The sequence below is a fragment of the Miscanthus floridulus genome, chromosome 10 (genome assembly GCF_019320115.1).
Source record: "Miscanthus floridulus cultivar M001 chromosome 10, ASM1932011v1, whole genome shotgun sequence".
In the NCBI taxonomy this organism is placed as follows: Eukaryota; Viridiplantae; Streptophyta; class Magnoliopsida; order Poales; family Poaceae; genus Miscanthus; species Miscanthus floridulus.
Genome location: NC_089589.1, coordinates 17,636,140 through 17,654,176, shown reverse-complemented (window position 1 = coordinate 17,654,176; position 18,037 = coordinate 17,636,140). Strand labels below are relative to the sequence as shown.

Sequence of the window (18,037 nt, the reverse complement as noted above, 5' to 3'; positions counted from 1 at the left end):
CAATGAACTTCAATTACAAGAAAGCAATTGTAATAACAAGTAGTTCCAAATATCAATAGTTACATAACTTCAATGTTAATTAAAACAATGACCCAGCCTTCATGTTACGAGGAGAATGAAAAATGGGTCTTCAATCTAGAACTTCTCAATATTTATTTATATGATTACATTACTCAAATAGTAACAAATAGTTCCAAATATGTACATCAATAGTTACATGCTTTCTCTCAATAATATAAGAAAGAAAATCTATTTTTATATTTTACCGAAGGTGGAATACAAAATAAAACAATAGACACATCATTGGAGCTTCTTCTCTATATAAAAAATAATCTCTAGACTATGTATTTTCTATCCGTGCAAATGTCTTCAGTCTAAAGAATGTAACTAAATCCTATGCAAGTATTCATCTACAAAATTATAAACTCAACAGTAAAATCCATGCAGCTAGCTAAGCATGAGAGCAACCACCATCACACAAACCGTATATATAACCTCCAAAAGGAACTAGCTAGCTTATAAATGTGTATCAAATCCAATCATGTGAAAGTGTGACAACATCTCTTTATCCCCTAACTATCAGCATACGTGGTACGTTCACGACAAGCATATCCATATATTCCAGAGGAGGTGGTGGGAGGCTCACCAGCACCACGCCTGCCATCATATGGAGTACTTGACGATAGTTATATTCAGCTTTAGCATCATATAGAGGAACTTCTCAACCTTCTCTTCATTGACCACGACTTGCCTGCCATCCTCCATCAGTGGCCGCCCTTCTCTTTGTGCAGTCTCCTTTATCAGAGAAAGGTATGCTCTGATTCTATCCTGAGCGCTTGCGTATTCTTCTTAGCATTAGTGCTGATCTCAGAATGCGCTTCATTGACATCATGGTCGCAACAATAACCTCAGCTTGCATCCGCAGATCATACAGATACTTTTTCACACCAGCCTTTAGCTCCTCGGCTTATGTGCCCTCTTCTGCTATGCAGAATACCTGAATCTTACAGCTTTCAAAACCATCTCTGGCGAGTAGGAGCTGAGACAGCAGAAGCATTAGTCCTCCATCCCTCACAATCCATCTAGTATATTGGTCAATGGTCCCATACAGTCTCTGGTACTCATTACACTACAGGAAACCGGGACTTTGCCCAGTGCTCAAATCTTTGCCGAGTGCCAAATATTGGGCACTCGGCAAAGGCCACCTTTGCCGAGTGCCGCACTCGGCGAAACTTGGCACTCGGCAAATAGGGCTTTGCCGAGTGTCTGGCACTCGGCAAAATAAGGCACTCGGCAAAGCCAAACTTTGCCCAGTGCCAGACACTCGGCAAAGTTGGGCACTCGGCAAAGAGGCGCCCGGGGATAACGGTACCCAACGCCGTCCTCTTTGCCGAGTGCCTTCTGTTTGGCACTCGGCAAAATATTGGCTTTGCCGAGTGCCTAGGGTTAGCACTCGGCAAAATATTCACTTTGCCGAGTGCCAAACCTTGGCACTCGGCAAAATAATTTTTTTTTGTTTTTTGCCACCAACTTTTTTTCTTAGATTTGTATTTGTACCATGAACAACATGTTCAAATTTGGCACAATTTCATTGCTGTTTGCTATATTTCTTCACTTTATTTCGTTTTCTTGCAATTTTCCAGAAAATGTAGGTTTAAACTGCAGGTGCATCGAATAATAGTTTTGATCCATTCCAAAAATGTTATTCTTGTTTGTTAGTGTCACTTTATGCTAAATCTAGGAACTGTCTCCAAATTTCGATCAACGTGCTCACGGGGCAACGTCGCGAACTTGCGTGCGAGTGGTTATTTAATTCTATAAAATTCAAACGAATCCCGAAAATCATGAAACTTGGCGAGATGTCGTGATATCACATGCATATGCGGTGGTAAAAATTTGAAAACGTTTGGAGGACGTCATCACTTATGATCCGGCCGCTGCCGATCCTGAAGATTATTTCTAATTCATGTAATACTATACTATTATTATTTTCTAGTTATGTTTCGTTCATTTTGCATCTCTATATTTGTCTATATTGTGCTAACTGGTTTACTCTTTGTATTTGCAGGCACTCGACAAAATGCCAGGCGGAAGGCGGACCCGGACCTGCAACTCGCTCTACGCGAGGACGACTCAGGAGGCGGAGGCGTCGGCGAGGAGCCGTCTGGCCCGCCGCCCCCGCGGCCGTCCGAGGAGGGCGGTGCAGTCGTCTGCCGTGCCCCCGCCCGAGGAGGACCGGACGACGACCACTAACGACGAGGACCAGCAGCTGGCCCCCCAGACAGGAGGGGGTGACACTTCCTCTGGGGGGTGGCGGGGGGTTCCACTTCGAGCACCTCATCGGTACCGTACTTGCGCGGGTCCTTCATGTTTCATTGACTTTTCTTGATCTAGGACTTGTGTTGGATGAAGACTTCTTAGATGTTGTCATGGATTTGCACATTGGATATGCGTGTGATGGATTATGCAGGAGGATGTGCTTGTGATGGATGTTGGATGTGCTTGTGATGTATTATGGATGTATGTGATGGATTATGTATGCGTTTTGTGTGATGCTAAATGCCTGTGTGCTGTCTCATGTATTATATATGAGTTTTGCGTGTTTGCTTTTGAAGGAAAGCAACAAACAAAAAAAATAGCAAATTTCCCAGCTTTGCCGAGTGCCAACACTGGACAAAGAAGTCTTTGCCGAGTGCCAGGGGTGTGGCACTCGGCAAAGCTGGAAAAAAATGCTGCAAAAACAGCCACTTCCCCAGTTTTGCCGAGTGCCACAGCCTGGCACTCGGCAAAGAGGTCAATTTTGCCGAGTGTCAGGTGGTACCACTCGGCAAAGACTATTTTTAAAAAGATTTTTTTAAAAAAATGGTTTCTTTGCCGAGTGCTGAGCCCTGGCTCTCGGCAAAGCCGGCGTCAAATGTTGACGGCAGTTATTTTTTTGCCGAGTGCGGGCTTGGCACTCGGCAAAGACTTTGCCGAGTGTCGATTTTTGGCACTCGGCAAAGAAATTTTTGCCGATAAAATATTTGCCGAGAGACCTTTGGCGAGTGCGGCACTCGGCAAAGCCTTTGCCGAGTGCTTGGCTGGCTTTGCCGAGTGCCCCCAGCACTCGGCAAAGAGGGCGTCTGCAGTGGTGTTAGGCCACTCATCAAGTCCTTTCACAATAACAATAGCCTTGTTAGCAATAATGCAGACATTTATGATGCTGATAAATGATGACAGTGTATCTGTGTTAGATTCTCGCGACGCCATATCTCAGGAGATTGCATGACAACAATATTTGGTTTCAAGTTGCCTAGGCCCATTATCTGAACAATGCTGCTGAAACCGTCAGATATTGAGCTCAGCGACACCCTCACAATGCTTACAGTCGTCACTAAGTTGACGATAAGCTGTATTTGCTTCCTCAGCTGATTATTCATGGTAATCACCATCAATGACTGAGACAAAAATCGACATGCCACGGCCCTTTTTCTTCATGCAATTGGCAAAATCTGCAAGTTTTGGATGGCACGTGTTACATTTTTTTGGAAGCTTACCCCAAGGGCAGCAAAATATAAGAGAATGGGGTACCAATTTTTTGGATGCACGTTATTTGCTGCACGAAAATAATGATAGTTATATAACATGGAGCTAGTACAACAACGATTTCTCTTGGTGGTGGCCATTTTTTCAGTGGAGGTTCGTAATGTATAGGAGCCACTAGAAACAAAACTGTGGGTCTAGGTCATGAACCGCCAATGTAAATTCATTTTTACTGGCTATTTTCTTAAGATTACCGCTAGTAAAAATATATGATTTCTACTGGCGGTAGCCTTAAGAAAACAACCAGTAAAAATATATTTATAGTGGCGGTTTTCATAACCTAGCGCCACTACAAATAATTTGAAATTAATTTTTTGAGTTTTTCAAATGATCTCAGATGGAGAAATGGTCTAAATAAAAATTGTAGGATTAAAAAAGATCTACAACTTTGTAGTTGACAACTTTTTCATTTAAAATCATTTAGGATGCATAAATTTTGTTTTAACATTAATAATTTTAAAATTTATATTTTTTTTGAATTTCTCAAATGGCCTCCGATGGGAAAACGATCAAAATGCAAGTTTTAGATCTCGACGAGATTTAAAAGTTTGTAGTTGAAACTTTTTTTCATTTGAATCCATTTAGGACTTTAAATCTCAATTTTAAAATCTACGGTAGTGAATACTAATGGAGTATATTTCTGCTCTTTAGTCACAAAAAGTGACTTTGGGGTGCAATGGTAAGGGGCGTAACGTATGAGGCTTGAGGGTGCTGAGTTCGAATGAAAACAATCAGAACCGTGTACGGATGCCTTGTGCGCCAGCCTCCTCAAATAAAAAAATTTGCTATTTTTAGGCCAATTTGTAATTTTTGAAAATAATTTGTAGTGGCGGTTTTCTTAAGAAAACAGCCAGTGTAAATCAATTGTAGTGGTGGTTCTCTAGAAGACGCCTGTGAACTTCACGATTTTCACTGGCCTTTAGGCACTAGCGGTTGATACAAACGCCAATAAAAATACGTTTAGAACCGCCAGTACTAATGTTCTGTGTACTAGTGCACTTGTAGCTCAGCTAAATAATGTTTATTTTCCATGTAAAAATATTCTACCTCCGGGTGATCGGAGGCTTCGCAGAGCCAGTTGAAAGTATGCAGTTTTAAATCCATCTCCCCAGTCACCAGCCTTTCCTTTTAAGCTGACGTAGTAGTAGATAAGGCTTGAGAGGTTAGGGAGACCACGGTAAAAGTCCATGAGATCATAAACATGATAACTGTATATTAAGGGGAAAATTATTTGTCATTAAACTCAAATTGAAGAAAAAAATGATAAACAGTTCCATGAACATAAATTTCAAATTCTGTACACTTGTTTTCTGATTCAGTCTTCAATCACAGGCTTCTAAAGATGTTATTGCAATATTATTTACGGATTTACAGATTATAAAATGTAGACATACATTTTCGATAAAATTTGGTCACAAAAAAATTTATAGGAATGAAGAAGCATACCAATACATTGAGATGCACCGATCAGCGAAAGGACCCAGTGGTGTATCTTCCAACGAGGGCGCCAGCTAGTAATAATATTTGATTAGCCATAATATCCGTGTATGGTTTAGGGTTTAGGGTTGGGAGTGATTAACTTGAGATTGCAAAATGATGCGTTGTTACTCAAGCAACTCCACAAATTCTACAACAAAGAGGATGTGCCTTGGGTGAGATTGGTTTGGGATACCTATTACACGGACAAAGCCACACACACTTGCAGAGAGCTCGGCTCCTTCTGGTGGCGCGATGTGATGAGACTCAATGGCATCTATCGAAGGATTGCTAGGTGCACTCTAGGAGATGGCTCCACGATCACTTTCTGGGAGGATCTATGGCTGGATTCAGTGCTTGCTGTCCAATTAATCACTACCGGGAACACTACTGGACGCAGGGTCTTTGCCGAGGGCCTGAAGCCCTCGGCAAAGGCTCTTCAGCCGTCGGCGAAGGATTTGCCGAGGGCAGCCCTCGGTGAAGAACCCTCGGGAAAAAAAACGTCGGCGAAGGACTCTTTGCCGAGGGCCTTTTTTCGGGCACTCGGCATAGTATTTGCCGAGGGCTAACGGCGGCCCTCGGCAAAGTAAAGTAGTCGTTAGGTTCGCGGTTATTTTCCACGGTGTCTTTGCCGAGGGCTGACATAGAGGCCCTCGGCAAAGAGCTATTTTCTTTTTTTTTCTCGGAATTTCTTTGCCGAGAGCTATATCGAAGGCCCTCGGCAAAGACCTACGTTTTTATTTTTGTCTCGGAATTTCTTTACCGAGGGCTGTGTTCAAAACCCTCGGCAAAGACCTACTTTTTAATTTTTCCTGGGAATTTCTTTGCCGAGGGCTATGGTTAAGGCCCTCGGCAAAGACCTGTTTTTAATTTTTCCTGGGATTTTCTTTGCCGAGGGCTATGGTCAAGGCCCTCGGCAAAGACCAGTGAAAATTTTCAACATTCCACCTGTTTCTTGCTTTCCATGCAGACAAAAATATATATATATATATTCAACAGCAGAAATATCCCACAAATATCACAATCATCACATATATCTCACAAATATCACATATATCTCACAGATATCACATGTATCATCACAAGTCCAAATTCAACAATTCCATAAGTCCACAATCTAACTCAAGTGTCAAGTCCACAAGTTCAAATCCGACTGAGGCTGGCCAACCTCTCCAACCGTCTGGCCTCTGCGTCACCAACCTTCCCAACCGTCTGGCCTCTGCGTCGAGGGTGGTATAACGAAGCCTCCAGAATCAGGTGACGCACGAGGGGGGTTATTGGAACCCGCCGACTGAGGCTGCACAAACAATTATATGCTTATGTGAGATTGCAGTAATTATTCTAGGACTACAGTTTTAGTATTTAGACAAAAACCTATCAAATTTTTTATAGCTAGTGTTGTCTGGGTTTCTATGTCATACAAGCAAATCAGTAGCTAGTGTTCTCTGGGTTTCTATGTCACACAAGCGAGAAGTGAACTTTAACGCTTACAGGAGTAGCTGCAAACGCGTGCGGCACCTGAGGCGGAGGAGCTGACATCTGCACAGGCACACCCGTCTTCTGCCCAAGAGCTTGCATGATTCGCATCATTTCTGCAATCCTGACCTCCTGGGCCTCCCGAGCGGCCTGCTCAGCCTCCAGCCGAGCAGTGAGGGCCGTGATCTGCGCCGTCTTCTCGTTGTTCTGGGCCTGCAATATTGCACTCCAATATTTTAGTAATGCAAAACTAACTCAAGTGTGAGAATATTAATTTACGACGAGTAAAACAAGAATTACCTCGAGCGCATCGACCCGCTGCAGTGTCGGAGTAGGCCGTGAGCGTATGGGCTGGCTGGAACTCGTGCTCTGTGCTCGGAGCTGGCTCAGAGTGGGAACAGTGGTGGGGTCGATGGCGGCGTTCGCAATCCACGTCCGGCCGTGCTTCCTGCCGCCACCGAGCCTCATGATGGCCTCGGCATCAATGGGCTCGGTGCGGACGTCGTACTCTGGCCCATGCCGCTGCTGTACCGCCGACGTGTACTCCTGGACTTTAGTGTACACGTTAGGGTCGGAGTATGCCTCGCGAGGGGCAGCCGGGTCCCAGGTGACGTCGCCGGCCACCCTGGTCTGGTGGGACATAGCCCATGCCGTGAACATCGAGACATCCTCGTCCGGGTGCGCAGCCTCCTGCGAGAAAGGCGGCAGGTGGTGAGCAATCAGGCATACGTTAAGCGTGAAACTAAATAGAAGAAAAATCACTTACATATGCCGATTTGAATCCGGGGAGACTCCTGCTGCCTTGATGGTGAGTGGCAGCTGGCCTGAGCATACGCAGTGCCCGCTGAGACTCGTGCTTCTCTATGTAGGCCGGCGTGAACCACCTAGCCACGATCATTGTCCAGGCGTCGGCATGCGCTCGGCACCACTAGGGAATCACCTACATGTCAACGAGTGTTTGACATATATGAAGATGAAATTGAACATATTTAATTCAAAAACAAAACAATATCAATGTTATTCATGTACCTCAAGGTACTGCTCCTGGGTCAGCGTCATCTGTCGAGCCTCCCTCTTGGTGACTGTCATTCTACGAGCCGACGCGTAGTAGTCTATGTGGGCCTGGACGCGCGCCTCGTGAAACATGTCGGTGACATACTTCCTACAGGCTGCATGCGCCACACGATCAGCGAGGCCCTCGGTTCCTTCTTCGGCCCTGAAAAACCTCTGCATAAAAGATGATATATCCAATCGTTATTTGAAAAAAATAGAATTCAATGTGAAGGATTGATTAATGTTGTGCGAGAGGAACTTACCCAAAACTCAGCAAGTATCCGCTCCTGCTTGTTGCGGTACTGGTCGTCCTCGCCCAGGGTGTACCTCTCCCACGTGTAGGCTGGCTCTCGGGCCTCCGACGGCAACTCCACAATGCCGGGGAACCACTTCCAACACAACACACCCAAGACGATCGCGGGAGAGCGCAGAGGAGTACCTGACAACACCTCCCAAGCCCTACACAAGTAAGAAGAAAATTTATCAGTTTCTCTTTCGATTTCAAACATATCATATGAAGTAGTTGTGATATCATTTATATTTACTTACTTGGGCGGCATAGGGCGAAGCACTAGACGGTTCTGAGGAAGCGGAAACGAAGGGAGCGTCGCCGGGCCTCGCTGGTAGACACCCGACGCCTCGCCTCCCTCGTCCTCGGGCGCCGCACCCTGCTCCTCCTCCTCCTCCGTCGGTGGCACGGGCTCAGGGGGCTGAGTCCGCTGCCTCCTACCACTGCCTCCTGTCGTCTGCCTCCCCCTCCTCCCGCGGCCTCTTGCCGTTGTCCCTCGTCCTCCCGCTGCCTCCTGCAACTGTCCCTTGCCTGCCTCCCCCTCCTCCGGCGGCCTCCTCGCGTAAGCCGAGGGTGTGTCACGTCGTGGCCGGCTACTCGCCATCTTTGATCAATCACCTGCACGCACGAAGAATGAACAAGACTTGTTAGTACACATATTAGAGACTGAAAATAAATAAACAAAATATAAATGAAAATAAATAAACAAGACATAGTATTACATGTATTACGAATAATCTTCATGATTGGGATTATAGGTCTCGTCATCACTGTCAACATTATCCAAATAGGCAACACTATCCGAGGGTTCTATGTTATCGTCCTCGTCACTTGCTACAAGTAATCGCTCAAGCATTTGTATGTCCTTGGCATTTTGCACCACATCTCCATCGTCCTCGTCATCAACTGTTTCGTTGTCTACTTCCATTTCGAGGGCCTCGGGTAGGACTATCTGAAGCGTCCCCGGTAGCCCATCTTCCTGATAGAACTCTCCATCATATGTGTTTGTGTTAAAGTTGTAATCGTCATCGTTAGGGGTTGGTAGTTTGCTGTGTGGAGAAACCTGGTGCACAATAGCCCAACCCTGAAGCTCCTGTTTGGCTTGGTTGGCATATCTCGTGTAATACACCTGCACGGCCTGTTGAGCCACAATGTAGATGTCTTTTCCCGGATAAACGGAATCTTCTCGCACCTCGACTAGCCCAAGATGAGGGGTCAGTCTCGTTTCGCGAGGATTGAACCAATGGCATTTGAACATGACAGGTTTAAGAGGTTTGTCACCATCAAATTCGCAGTTTCCTCGGTCATGAAAAGTCGTTGGATCCTCGCTATGAAAGGAAGGTGACGTAAGACTCTCGTGGGGATCGTAAGCTGCACCTTTTGGCCATCACCAGATACTACCTCTAGGTATCTGGAGGATCCACACTTCGGACAGTACTTTGCATGCTCGTGTTCTTTCCAAAATAGGACACACCCTTTTGGACAACAATGTACCTTATCATATGGCATCTTGAGCGCACGAAGGAGTTTTTCTGACTCGTACAAGTTGGGGGGCAGAATGTGGTTCTTCGGTAGCATGGTGCCAAACACAGTCAACATCTTATCGAAGCCTTCTCGACTCAGGTTTAACTCGGCCTTCAGCCCCATCACACGCCCAATGGCATCCAGCTGAGAAATATTTGTATGCTCGTGAAGGGGTTTAGACGCCGAGTCCAACATTTTGTAGAAGGCTTCTACGTTTGCCTCCATCTCCTCCTTGTCACGTCCTTCAGCGAACTGAGCTTGGTGAGCGTCATCTATCATGTCTGCTACCCCAGCATCATCATCAAAAGGCTCGAGACGTGGTCTCACCACCTCCTCTCTGATACGATCGGCTTCACCATGGTAGATCCACCGGTGGTAGCCCGGCGTATAACCATGGTACACAAGATGTTTACCCATGGCCTGCTTGTCCACCCTTCTCCTGTTGTCACAGTGGCTGCACAGACACCAAACTAGAGAATGCCCTTTAGCTACACCCTCGCCAAATGCATGTTTCAAGAAGTCATCTGTCCTCTTCACCCAATCCACGTCGTAATCGTTTCGACTTCTTCGCCCCGTGTACATCCACTGACGGTCCTCCATCCTTTGACAAATACATCACCGAGTAACGTAACCATCAACTGCACCTAGCCAGTGTTCCTACTGTCTAATAGGTGAGGATAGATCCTAATCCCACCCGCGTATGCGTAGATGAGGTCAGTTTCCATGCTCCGCTCCTATCCGAGACAGAATTTCGGCAGCACCTCTCCGATGTTCTCCCAATACACGTCCTGCAAAGAAGTTTGTGTATTCGGAGAACAATGGGGAGGTGCTGCCGAAATTCTGGCTCGGATCGGAGCGGAGCATGGAAACTGACCTCATCTACGCATACGCGGGCTGTCCAAAAAACATGGACAATCCGAAACAGATACGGTCAGATACACACAGTGATCTGCATGCCTCCAACCGTATCTCTTTCGGACGGGAGACGCCTAACTGGTTTACGCAGTCTACGACAAAGATACAGGAGTAGAGGTTGTTTATACCTAAGGTGGCGGTGGAGACAGGGTAGTGGGGCAGTGGCGAGTCGGGGCAGTGGAGAGTCGCAGCGCCGACGAGGACAATCGACTACTCTGAAGCTCCTTTGACGTCCTTTGCTCTGCAAAAAAAAGGGTATAAGTTAAAAATTTCGGCAGAACCTCCCCTGTACGGGGAGGTTTCCAAAACCTGCAAAAAAAATCGGCTCGATGGCCAACACCCACATTCACGGCACAAAGGCCGACACATCAACAATGGGAGGCACGAAGGCCATCCACATCAAAAAACGGCGCGATGGCCGACAACCCATGGTTTTACCTTCTACTCGACCGAGGGATGGGGAAGTGAAGGTGACGGCAAGGTCGTCCAGACGAGGCCGTTATCTAGAACCACCTGCATTGCATGCCCAAGTAATTGCTTCAAAACATGACCCGCTTAGACAGTGAATAAAACAAGTGCAACTGCAGAAAAGTACTGAACCAGTAAATCCTAAATTTACACGCTCTACTAGATCGATGCTGATTAATAATCAGTATGTACTTAGTAGCTTAATGATTAGTCAGTGGTGGGTCCACGACGACTAACTGTCAGTAGCCCTAACGGTGGAATCATTGCAAGGGGGCGACCTGCTAGCTAGCTCGGAGCAGAGGGCTCACATCACATGCACGGTTCCGGGGCTGCCTGGCATGCAAGACTGGCCACATGTGCAATGTGTTCATCAGCGTACTTTCATTTCGTTAATTATCATGCCAATAATCAAACACCTACTTGTAACGGTTAGCTAGATTAATCATGCATATATATAGAGTTGTACTGTTACAACTAATTAAGGTGCAGTTTTTTTTTATAATTTCAAAACATGATACAAACATAGACACGTACTTGTATAGATATACATACTGATGCACAACCGTTATATCCTGTAAGTATTCCGAAAGGACTGACATTGTGGTGGATATAACCGTAAACATCATGGTCTACCACTGAATGAAATGATAACGGCACCGAAACTCAGGTCAAGCTGATTAGGAGAGGAGGAAACGGGGGGGACTAGGGGTCGGAGAGGAGGCGGGGCGGCGGGCCTGGCGAGGTCGCGCATCTGAGGGCCGGGAGAGGCGGCGCGAGGATGCGACCTCGGGACGGCGTGCGCGGCGGACGGCGCGGCGCGGCGGCGCCAGGCGGAGTCGTGGCGGCGGAGGCGGGCAGGCGGCGTCCGGGCGGCCGGCGCGACGCGCCGGTGGCGTGGCGTGCGTGCGTTCGGGCGGGGCGTGGTGCGTGCGCGGCGGCGGGCGGATGACCAGCGGCTGGGCGGGCGCAGACTTGGGAATAAGGCGCCCGCCGGCCGTTCCCTCTTTTTTATATGGGGTCCCCCTCTTTGCCGGGGCCTAGATCCAGAGCCCTCGGCAAAGAGTTTTTATTTTTTTTTATTTAATTTCTTTGCCGAGGGCCAAAATCCAAGGCCCTCGGCAAAGATGTTTTCTTTTTATTTCCGCCGGCGCCATCCCGTTCAAAATATTTGCCGAGGGCCTGTACAACGGGCCCTCGGCAAAGAGTTTTATTTTTTTATTTCCAAATTCTTTGCCGAGGGCCTAACGCCGAGCCCTCGGCAAAGGCTGACGGCCGGTGCCGCCGTCACGCTCGGCCGAGGTCGCCGAGAGGCGGTACTGTGCCGACGGCCCGACCCTCGGCAAAGGTGGGCCTTTGCCGTGGGTCGTTGATTGCCGAGGGTCCGGCCCTCGGCGAACGAGCCTTTGCCGAGGGCTAAGCTTCGCCGAGGGCGGCCCTCGGCAAAGAAAGGATTTACCGAGTGCCCGAAATAAGGCCCTCGGCAAAGTCTTTTGCCCTCGGCAACGTTGCTGTTTCCAGTAGTGGAAAACGTCCTTTGCCGAGATCCTATATTTTTGCCGAGAGCAAAAACGCGGGCTCTCGACAAAGAAAACGTTTGCCGAGAGCGGCTCTCAGCAAACATCGGCTGTCGGCAAGTGACAGGATCGCCGTGGGCCTGCATCTCGGCAAGCAACAGCTCTCGGCGAAGTGGGCCGTTTTGCCGAGAGCCGCTCTCGGCAAAAAATGCCTATCGGCAAAACGGTCCTTTGCCGTAGGCCGCGCTCTCGGCAAAATAAGGCTCTCGGCAAAACATTGCCGCGGGCCCATAGCCGTAACCTGCCCTGACGGCGTCACCGCTTTGCCGAGAGCCCCTCCGTTACTACTCTCGGCAAACCTCTTTGCCGAGAGCTGCTCTCGGCAAAAATTTGCTGAGAGCCCCTCCCAGGCTCTCGGCAAATGTGGTTTCTATATTTCATGTGTATGTGTTTCTCTTCTCCTAACTCTCTCCAATTAAATAATTTTTTCTTTCATATGCTCCAAACTTTTTTCTCTACAGACATACTACAGGTTGTACTCAATATTAAAATTTTGTGTATTTTTGTAATTATTTGCTATATATAATTAATTGCATTTCTATGAGTTTTTTTAATCGATTAAAATTTGAACAGCGATTGATTTAAACACGGGAAAAAATTAAGTAGAAAATGATATTCATGCTATTTATGCATTATTGAGGGCAAATAACATCTTGTTGACGTTTTTTTCACCTTTTATTTTACGAATCGAAGACCACGAACATATGTCGCCCAACGATTTAAAAATTCTTAAAAAAGGAAACGAAGTCGGAAAATTGTGATATTTGCAATGAAGTCATGGTATCACACTTGGAGGCTGTGGTAAAAAATTAAAAATGTTTCGCACAAGTGGTTGCGTATGATTCTTATAATCTGAGACATCTCCGAATAAGTTTTATAAAGTTGAGAAGGAGTCATTAGGATTTTCAAACAATGTCACGGTCGAATTAGTTTTGGAGTTCCAAACTTTTTGTATAGCCATTAGAGAGCATAAGTTGTAACGCGGCAAAAATTCGTATTTTTCCGGAGCCGTTTGTTGTTTATTAAATTTTTTTTGGATTTGATTTGCCGAGAGCTTCAGGGGATTGCTCTCGGCAAAGACTCTTTGCCGAGAGCAACTAGTCCCGCTCTCGGCGCAGATTTCTTTTTTTTTACCTGGCCTGGATCAATTTTTTGCCGAGAGCTGGCTCTCGGCGAAGAGGTTTGCCGAGAGCTACTCTCGGCAAATAATAATTTTTATTTTTTTATATTTTTTTGTGCAGTTAGCTAGTTAAAAAATTCGAACCGAATTTGAAAAAAAATAACTTTACCGAGAGCCGGATCTGGGGGCTCTCGGCAAAGGGGGAAGGTTTGCCGAGAGCCTCCCAGATCTGGCTCTCGGCAAAGTGGCTTCACCACTTAAACGTTTCGGCGCAGCCCCGCAAGCCGCGTGAACCGTTTCGGCCGCAGCCCCGCCGCCGCCGCAGCCCGCCACGCCCAGCCGCGCGCGCTGCCGCCGCCGCTCCGCCCAAGCCAGCCCACCCCATCCTGCTCCGTGCCTCCGTCACGCCAGGAGTCAAGGTTGCCGCCACCGCCGCCGCACGCCAGGCGCTCGCGTCTTCATCGTACCCTTCGTCAGGTCTTCGTCGGCCACCCAACAGGTATGCCCACCCCTTTCTCTTCCCTTTATGCTTTGTGAATTTGTATTCGCATCGAATCTAATTTCATTTCAGCATGCGGTTCTGCATCCATTGATCTGCTTTGATTTGAATGTCGTATGCTATGTATATAAAATGCAATTAAATTTAAATAACTATCATTATTATTAGAGGTAACTGTGAGGGTAAGATCTTTTGCTGCATGTCGTTTGCTTGACAGTAATGTAGTGTGGTTTTAAGCTCAGACATTTTGTTTATCTCAGATGTTTAAACTCAGATGACAGTTTCTCATATGTTTAAGCTCAGGCGAGAGTTACTAGTAGTTTCTTTTTCTTCCGTACTGATGATTCTTGGCTGCTATGGGCTGGTGATTGATATGGAATGATGAAACAGCTACTGAGCTGGCACCTGTGATGAAACATCTAAAGAATTTAATTAAAACTTCTTCCTCGTGCACAGTTGCAATGTATCATGTAGTAGTACTTTGTTTTCTTGTCAAATAAACTAAGTTATCTCCGTGAGCAAAAAGAGGCTAACTGGATTATAATGTTAAAAATAGAAATATCCAAATTTGTATTTCTTAAAAGGAGAATTCCTGCATTTACTAAATTACTGTGCATCCTAAATCCATTTGTCACATTGTTTGCTATAGACAAGCAAAGTGTCTGAAAATTATTTGCTGGTTGAAATGATGAGAAGGCAAAATAGGATTAACAGGGAATGTATTGCTTGTGAATTCAAACATGTACTGTTCCACGAGAAGCGAACTTGATTGAAATGATGCACAAACATATTTGCCAATTCCCTTTGTGCCACCAGATATGGCAGTGGAAATTGTGTAAGCTTTCTGGTCGAAGTCATACAATTTTCTAAGCTTGATAGTGTTTCTGAATGCTGAGAACGAAAAAATGATGGAACTGAATGAGATGGGAAAGATAAGTTTCTTATCAGCTTGATAGTAGTAGTTATAGTAGTTAGAGTAGTAGTAGTTGATAATTAAGCTGCATGTGGTTCCTTGATATATATGTGGTTGTCGGCCATCGTGCCGTGGTTTTCTTTCAGGTTTGGAAACCTCACCGTTCAGGGGAGATGCTGCCGAATTTTTGAGTTGACGTTATTTTGCCTCTTTCTTTCTTTTTGCAGGAGCCAAGTCGGAGTACCCCGGTGTCCCCAGGTCTGCCCGCACCGCGTCGCCTCGCCACTGCACCGACCCGCCACGGCCCCGCTAGCCTGACTTCACCGCCACCTAAGGTATAACCACTCTTTCTTTGTCCTGGTCATGTATCTCCACATAACCCAGTTAGGTGTCTCCCGTTCGAAAGAGATACGGTTAGAAATATGCAGATCTTTGCATATCAATAACCGTATCTGTTTCGAATTGTCCACATTTTTTGGACAGCCCGAGGATGCGCAGATGGTGTTAGTTTCCATGGTCTGCTCCGATCCGAGACAGAGTTTCGACAATACCTTCCTGTTGTTCTCCGGATACACGATCTCCCTGTCGGGACATATTGGCAATGGCAATGATGACATAGTTGTTCCTTTGGAAAGTGTTGAACATTTCGACATGGCTGATAGTGATGATGAGAGTTATGATCCAGCTAATCCCGATGGGGATGATTATTTCTAATACATGTAATATTATGTTATTTTTTAATTATGCTTTATTTATTTTGCATCTCTTTATAATAATGTCTTGTTTATGATCCATCTAATCCGATCTTATTGTTTATGTCTTGTAGGTGATTGTGCAAAGATGGCAGGCCGCAGAGCTTTGCGGGCGGTCAGGTCGCTTTACGACATGGGGGGCAGTACACCAGGGCCCTCAGGTGAAGCTGGGGGTCGGCACCACCTCAGGGGAGGAGGAGGAGGGCGGCCAGGAGGAGGCCTAGGGCGCCACCGCCTCAGCCTGCAGCAGCAGCAGCACCAGAGCCCGAGGAGGAGCGGGAGGAAGAGCAGGTGGACGAGTAGGCTCAGCAGGGAGAGGACGAGCTGGAGGCCAAGCAGGAGGCCGAGCAGCTGGACGAGCAGGAGGAGCGGGAGGATGAGCAGGAGGCCGAGGCAGGAGGTTCCAGTTCCACCGGAACCTCGGGTGTCTACCAACGAGGTCCGGCGAGCCTACCTGAGCGGCCGATACCTGAGGCTCTATGCCCGGTCATTCGACCCGTTGGGCAAAAGTACGTAACTTTTACATTTTTTCGCTCCTACATATGATAGAATCACAATGGAAACTAACAGTTTTTTCTTAATTACTTACGTAGGTCTTGGAAGGTCGTGGTCCTAGGTGCTCACAAAAGGTTGCCCAATGGCATCCTGGGTCTTCTCTACAGGGAACACTTCCCAGGCTTCGTTCGCTACGCCGAAGCTCTGGAGCCGGCCTACACGTACGAGCACTACGTCGCCGCCCCTGATGCGGAGGACGAGATGGGCCGCACGTACGAAAGCGTGGCGGAGCGGGTTATGTGCGAGTTTTGGGTAAGTCTTCCTCCCACTACTTTGCTCAATACATTGCATTCGCTAGAGTTTCTTGAACCAGTGTATTGATACATCTTTTCTATATGCAGGACTTCTTCAAATGCGCCGAGGGCTATGAGGCGAGGGCGGCCAAGGCATCGGCCAAATCTTTTAGATGTCGCATCTCAGACATGCATTACGAGGCGCGGCTCTAGGCCATCATCGATTACTATGCCGTCTACGAGCATCGGAAGGTAAAGAAAGAAGATGCAAGATTAATGCATCTGACCAAAGAGCAGTACCTGAAGGTAAATATACAACATCAATATTGATTTCTTCTGAGATTGGGTAGGCTTGAATTGTTCTTATATCTATCAATGTACTTGATGTCGTACAGGTGCCTCCTGGCTGGTGCGCCAATAAAACGCGGGCCTGGCAGATGATGGTCGACAGGTGGGTGAGTGGCAATTGGGCGGATAACCACACCGTCCTCTGAGAACGACGTTTGCTGATGCCAGGTGTATCACACCACCAGGGCAACCTTAACATCCACGAATTCGGGGCTAGATGGGTACGTGACTTGGTGTAGCTTCATTTATTCTTTCAGACGTGTATTCCTGCATGATTTATAATCGTCTTGTTGTTTTTCTCACAGTCGGCTGCACATCAAAACCAGCCATGCGGAGAGCTCAAGTCATGGGTTCTGGCCCACAAGGGCAAGGCAATAGACAACATCAACTGGAACCCGGACGACCCAGCTGAGTCGTTCACCAACGAGAGCATCCCCGAGCGCATCAGTCAGTACACCGAGGTGGCAAGGGGAGTCCATGGGGCAGACTGGGATCCGCACACCACGGACATTGACGGCGACATCGTCATGAGGGTGGGAGGAGGCAAGAAGCATGGGCGGTACCTCATCGGCAACAGCACGCTCGACCCGCACACCACTCCCACTCTCTCACAGGTCCGGACAAGCAGCACGAGCGGTAGCGTGCCCATACACCCAAGGCAGGACACTTCGACGCATCGTGTGGCAGCACTACAGGTTACTTCTGTTTTATTCATCGTTCATTGGTTTTACATTCCTCGAAATTGCTTGTAACAATGCGGTGAAAAATTATAGGCCTAGGTGCATGCGCTCGAGGAGCATAAGGCTAGGGTGGAGGAAGAGCGACAGAGGGAGCGGGAGGCCGAGCGACAGAGGTGGGAGGCCGAGCGGGCGAGGTTTGACACCTTGGCTCAGTACGTGGCAAGTCTTAGCGTCACGATGGGTCGTCCAGCGCCACTAGAGCTGTTCGCTCCTCCACCGCCTTACCCATACCCACCTTACTCATACGTGAGTTCAACTTCTCTAACAAAAGCTCTTTACTGTGCATGTCGGCTATCGTGTCGTTGATATGTGATGGGAGGCCTTCGTGCCATTGATATATATGTGTGCCGGCCATCGTGCCGTTGATATGTGGTGGGCGGCCATCGTGCCGTTGGTTTTCTTGCAGGTTTTGGAAACCCCACCGTGCAGGGGAGGTGCTGCCGAAATTTTGATGTGTCTAGGCTTAGATTACAATTTTATACCTAGTTCTGCAAATTTTGACTTGTCTACGCTTAGATTA

At 47.3% G+C, this 18,037-nt stretch overlaps 1 long non-coding RNA gene and 1 pseudogene across 1 annotated transcript; one reads left to right on the top strand and one right to left on the bottom strand.

Moving 5' to 3' along the window:
* Window positions 1-565: 565 nt before the first annotated feature.
* On the bottom strand, window positions 566-6,648 carry LOC136488091 (cation-chloride cotransporter 1-like; annotated as a pseudogene).
* A 9,946-nt stretch (window positions 6,649-16,594) lies between these two features.
* On the top strand, window positions 16,595-17,195 carry LOC136487422 (uncharacterized). Its single transcript, XR_010767252.1, has 3 exons — window positions 16,595-16,735; window positions 16,825-16,998; window positions 17,083-17,195. It is a non-coding gene; the product is annotated as an uncharacterized lncRNA (long non-coding RNA).
* The last annotated feature ends 842 nt before the right edge of the window (window positions 17,196-18,037 follow it).